Below are 6626 nucleotides of genomic sequence, written 5' to 3'. Positions count from 1 at the left end.
GGAGAATTGGCAAAAGGTGGCAGTTTTAAAGGGTTTTGAATCACAATGAAAAATTGACCTCCATGGAGTTATTCCTCAATATTCCTCTAGACTTTCTTGTGGATAAAGGGATTCTGTTTCCCCTCAGGCTCACCAACTGGGTAATATTATTTTTAATTATTTTTTAATTTTTTAATCTTTGTCAATCTGATAATGAAAATTTTATCTTGTGTTTTAATGTGCATTTGTTGAATCAATAGAGGGATTTTTGGTACATTTATCGGACATTTGTATTTTTTCTACAGTGCATTGCTGCTTTGTATTTTTAGAGTTGCTTTCTTCTAGAGCATTTATAATTTTTCTCATTAATTTGAAAAGCTTTTGACATACTGAGGAGTTAATCTTTTAAATACAATACATTTTATAAATGTTATCCTACTTCATATTTTAATTTTGTGGATTTTGTTGTTATATAGAAGTTATTAGCTCTAAGAGAAAAATTTTACCAATTCTTTTTTCCAACATGATAGAGGCAGCGGTTTTATGTATATGCCTGTTTCTTGGATTTCTGTTTTAACCAACCCTAGTGCTTTAAACATATGTTTTATTGTCTGATAGGCAAGGCCCCCTCTGCCTACTGCTTCTTTGAATTTTTTGTTTTGCTTTGTTTTAAAAAATGTTTTGACTACTTGGCAAATTTATTTTTCCCAAATATTTAATTTTTTCAGATAAAATTTAGAAACTTTACATTGATTGGAATTGAAGCTGCAACTGAGTTCATTTAATAGTTAAATTTGGGTAGAAACAAGAGCTTTATTATATTAAGCCCTCTAGTGAGGAAACATGGAATGTCTCTGCAATATCCGAGTTTGCATTTTTGACTCCCAGGAGAGTATGAGAGTTTTATCTTCATGGGTTGTCTTTATTCCCTTAATAAATATTTATCGAGCACTTACTCTGTGCCAGGCGCTGTCCTAGGTGCTGAGGATCCAATGGTGAACCAGACAGTCAGGCTTGCATCCTGGCGTAAGGAGATGGAAAGTAAACATATGAGCACGCTAATAAATTTTAAAAAACCCAGAATGGGAAGTAGTAAGAAAGCCATGAAAGAGGTTAGTGTGATAGAGGGCAGTGGGGAGAGGGAGCAGCTTTAGCAGGTGGCAGGGGATCCCCTCTGGAGAGAGGATGCTTGAGCAGAGATTTGATTTCTTCTGACAAAGACCCAGTTACCTGGGAGAATATTTCTGCGGGGGGTGGGGCAAGCAAATGGGAAACATGGATTCAATTGTGCTTGTTCCTTTGGGGTCAGCGAAATGGGGTGATGGAGCAGATGAGCGAGGGCACAGGTTGTAAGGAGTTGAGATTGAGGTGGGCAGGATCAGATCAGATCTGGGAAAAGGAGCTTGGCTTTACCTTATTGCATCAGGAAGTCTCTGAAGAGCTTTAAGCGAGGGAAGGGTGTGACCAGGTACATGTTTTTAAAAGATCATGCTGGCTATGCTGGGGAAAATAGACTGTCAAATGGCAAGGGAGCACGTGTAGAGGCTTGTCAGGAGACTGTTGCAGAGTGGAAGGACAAGCCAACAGCAACAGTGGGCAAGAACAGGTCGCTTAGGTAAGCCGAGTGCTTAACTCACCGGAGGAAACTCAAGATTGTGCTTTCCCGGGAGGTGGCCTCCAGACCACCTCTGCTGCCTTACAGGGCAAGAGACAGGAGGAAAGGACCCAGGAGACAGGAAAGGACCCAGAGTTTTGGTAAGACAACTGCAGACTCACTCAATGATAACAGGTAGTTATTTTAAGAGTATTTATACTGTTTTAAGGTGAGATACTTAATTATTTTTCTAAAACTTGCTCTGAATTTTTCAATCTCTCATATCTATTAATGACTAGTAATTAAATCTATAAAGGTTCAATTTAATGAAGATGGTTGTTAATATACCTAAATTCCCCAGACTGCACATATCAGAGGAGAAAACAGCAACAACCCTGGAAAGCAATGCTACAAAGAATGAAAGAGTATCAGCCAAAGACAATTTTAGAGCTTACAGGTGCTATGACTTCACTGGGGATTAAAAAAAAATCTGTGATGGATAGTGGTGCAATTTATCTATCTACAAAAATACTTTTTCTCATTACAGTTTTAGAGAACCTAAAATTTCTATCATTCATTTCATTCTTCCTTAGTTATCATTATTAATAATTTTGCATTACTTAGTACTTTATAGTTGACACATTTATTTAATCTTCTCTGTTATGATGTCAGCTTATACTTTATTATTTTTATTTCACAGAGAAGAGAAGATTCAGAGACATGAAATAACATGTCCATTAAAGGTCCCTCAGTTGGAAAGTGGCTAACAGGTCATATAAATCCTGCCTTCTCTTTCCAAGACCAAATTATGTTTCCACCAGTCTGCTAGCTAAAGATATTGGTATAATTTTATTTTCTATGAGAACATAACTCAATATTTATGGTTATTTGTTTGAAATTAGCTCTCCTAATCTAGTAAGCAAAATCCTGAGGGCTGGGGCAGGTTTTACAGTGGGGTGGGGGTGGAACAAGCAGGAATTCTGAGGGTGAGAAGGCTGGTGATATTTGGATACGAGGCATTCAACAGCCTTGTAGGCCCCTTGGGCTCCATTTGAGACTAACCTCTGTGGTCCAAAACCCTCACCTGAGAACCTACTGGTACTCTCTGACTTATATGGGGCGGGGGACAGGAAGGTATGTTTGTGTTGGGTTGAATATTGGTCTCTTTCATTGAGCTCCTCAAATGCTAAGTTTATTTTTTTCTCCTAGGAGTAGGGCATACTTTTTAGGAATCCTTCGGTTATCTGATTAGATTTGAAAAAAAATTTATCCCTGGTGGAAATCTACCTTATTCCTAACAACATTACTGTTTGTCTGTCCTTGACATTTTTGTTGTCTGTCAGTAAGAGGAAAGTTCATAGGGAAAAGGATGGATGTAGGCCCTGATATAAGCTTGTTTCCCAAGCCACCCCAGGAACTGAGGTGTTGAAAAGATTTCTTCTCAGACTAGCATCTTTTGGACAAATTTTATCCATATTCGCTCCTCAAATTCTGTGTGAATTTTCCCCTATCTTGCTTGGCTTTGTTCATGAGAGCCTGGTTCTGGAAGACGGTTCCTCTCCAAATCTCTTGTTGGGGCTTTGTAATTTTGTAGGGGGTGGTAGGGTAGAGTCTGAGTCACAAGCTTTTGCAGCCTTTTTGACCAACTTTTCCCACTCTTAGGATTTGTCTCAGTCTAAACTTAGTTCCCGTGCCCCTTGGTTTTCTTCTAAGATATACCAAATGACAAAAGTTGTCTAGTTGAGAAGTGCCTTAGATCAAAAAGAGTATAGAATTTCAAAAATCCAATATGGTCTACATTTTCTCATAGGTATGAGGAAGTATCCAAAAGAAATTCATATTTTAAATTGTGTCCTTAAGATATTCCTCAGCCAAAGCAAAAGAACATTGTGCAAATCTTAAAACTCTCTCTCTCCCAAATCCCCTTATATCACAGCTTGGATCTGATAACCTTTACTGTACTGTTACTGCATTATTCCTCTTCCTCCATCCTATGTTCCACTCTTTCCTGTGCCTCCTTCTCTCCCTCTGACCAGTTCTCCATCCCTCCTCAACCATCAAAAGTCCTGCTGATTCACTTTGTTATGCAGCAGCAACTAACACACCATTGTAAAGCAATTATACTCCAATAAAGATGTGAAAAATAAATAAATTTAAAAAATGTAAACAATGTTTTTTTGTCTTTTTAATTTTTGTTTTTTGAGTAATTAAAGCATTTCTCATTTAAAAAAATTTGTAAACATTAAAGAAAACAAAAGTCCTGGCACTCAGTTACCTCCTGAAGTTAAGCACCCATCAGACAGAGAAAACTTCTTAAAGTTGACTGTAAGCCCTGGTCTTATCAGAGCTGAAGGACATTGTGAAGACTTGCCAAAGTTTAGACAGGATAAAGAAAAATTACCAGGGGGATTTAGAATAGTTTTAGGAACCTATAAACCAGGTTAGTTCATATGTTAGCAGAAACCTCCATGTTAAAAATGGTATGGATGGACTTCCCTAGCGGTCCAGTGGTTAAGACTCCGTGCTTCCATGGCAAGGGGCACAGGTTCGATCCCTAGTTGAGAAACTAAGATCCCACATGCTGTGCTGTGTGGCCAAAAAAAAAAAAAAAAAAAATTGTATGGAAAAGGCAGAACGGGAAACCACAAGGGTGACTTAAAAGATCCTGAACTGCATAGGAAACTGGAGGGGTTTAGAAAAGCTATAGATGGTGGACAAGGTGTCTTAGAGGCACTCCTCAAAGTCTGTTCTGTGAAAATAGATGAGACTCTAATCCAGTCCTGCAAGCGAAGAAAGGATGAGTCTGTGGACGACTTCAGGACAGGCTCTTACACACTTTCCGTCAGCACTGAGGAGCAGACGGCACAGCCAATGTGACTGCAGCTCTCTCCCCACTTTCTGTAAATGACGTCAAGCCCAAAATGGACAATTCAGTAGCGAGCACGAACTCTAATGGGAAATAACCCCCACTGCCAGAATGCCAGCATCTCTCTAAGCATTTTGAAAGAGCTTTAGGACTCATAATAAACTGATGAATTTATACATACAACAATTATAGGTTCCCATCCCGGTCATTTAACCCTGCAGAAGAGAGTCTCTCAATAGCTACGTTTAGAAACTATAAACAAAAAGAACCTGGGGAAAAGAGTTGCCTTGCATCAGTCAAGGAACTAAAGGAAGCAATGAAGCAAGTGATCAGAAAAGGTGCTGGAAGAGGGGGAATAAAGCACCTAATCTCCTATTTTGCCCTTAAATTCACAAGGTGAAGTTTGTATAAATATTAAAAAGATAAACTTGTAATTTTTAAACTGATATAGGCACTCTGATAGATTTATCAATCTTAATTCTTAACTGTTACACAACCTCACGCTTGGAGTTAACAAACTACCCATGGCATGGATATCTGCCTACAGTAAAGGTAGTATATCAACCATGTACAAAGCTAGTAGGAGGGCCAAAAGACAAAAGTAGTAAAATCATCTATATCCACGATAAGTAGTTAAGGAATACACACAAAAAAGATGCAAAATATGATGGGGGGAGGAGAGTAAAAATGCAGGGTTGTTAAAATGCATTTGAAATTAAGAGATAAGCAATGTAAAATAATCAATAGCTACATATAAACCTCATGATAACCACAGGCCAAAGATCTATAATAGATATGCACACAAAAAAGTGAAAGGAATACAAACGTAACACTAAAGATAGTCATCAAATCACAGGGGAAGAAAATAAAAGAAGAAAGGAACAAAAGAAACCTACACAAACAACCCCAAAACAATTAACAAAATAGCAATAAATACATACCTATCAACAATTACTTTAAATGTAAATGGACTAAATGGCTCCAATCAAAAGACATAGAGTGGCTGGGACATCCCTGGTGGTCCAGTGGGTAGGAATGCAGGCTCCCAGTTCAGGGAGCCTGGGTTCGATCCCTGGTTGGGGAACTAGATCCCGCATGTACGCCACAACTAAGACCTGGTGCAGCCTAAATAAATAAATATTAAAAAAAAAAAGACAAAGAGTGGCTGAATGGATTTAAAAAAAAAAACCAAAAAGTTCAGTTCTAAAGACACACACAGCTACATGTAAAGGAATGAAATTATAACATTCTCTCGCACCATATACAAAAATAAACTCAACATGGATTAAAGGCCTATATGTAAGACCAGATACTATAAAACTCCTAGAGGAAAACACAGGCAGAACACTCTTTGACATAAATTGCAGCAGTATTTTTTTGGATATGTCCCCTAGAATAATGGAAATAAAAGCAAAAATAAGCAAATGGGACCTAACTTAACTTAAAAGCTTTTGCACAGCAAAGGAAACCATAAACAAAACGAAAAGGCAATCTATGGAATGGGAGAAAATATTTGCAAACGATATGACTGACAAGGGATTAATTTCCAAAATATACAAACAGCTCATACAGTTCAATATTAAAAAAACAAACAACCCAATCAAATAATGGACAGAAGACCTAAGTAGACATTTCTCCAATGAAGACATACAGATGGCCAACAGGCACATGAAAAGATGCTCAATATCATTGATTATTAGAGAAATGCAAATCAAAATACTGGGATTAACATATATACACTACTATATATAAAATATACAGCAAGGACCTACTGTATAGCACAGGGAACTATATTCAATATCTTGTAATAACCTATAATGGAAAAGATTCTGAAAAAAAAAATATCTGAATCACTTTTCTGTACACCTGAAACTAACACAACATTGAAAATCAACTACACTTCAATAAAAAAAATGAGCAGAAGACCTGAATAGACATTTTTCCAAAGAAGACTTACAGATGACCAACAGGTACATGAAAAGATGCTCAACCTTGCTAATTATCAGAGAAATGCAAATCAAACCACAGTGAGATATCACCTCACAATGTCAGAATGGCTATCATCAAAAAGACTACATATAACAAATGTTGGCGAGGATGTGGATAAATGTGAACCCTCCTACACTGTTGGTGGAAATGTAAATCAGTGCAGCCACCATGGAAAACAGTATGGAGGTTACTTAAAAA

This window comes from Balaenoptera borealis, assembly GCF_965194805.1.
Source record: "Balaenoptera borealis genome assembly, chromosome: 1".
Lineage (NCBI taxonomy): Eukaryota > Metazoa > Chordata > Mammalia > Artiodactyla > Balaenopteridae > Balaenoptera > Balaenoptera borealis.
Note: the sequence above shows the minus strand (reverse complement) of the source record.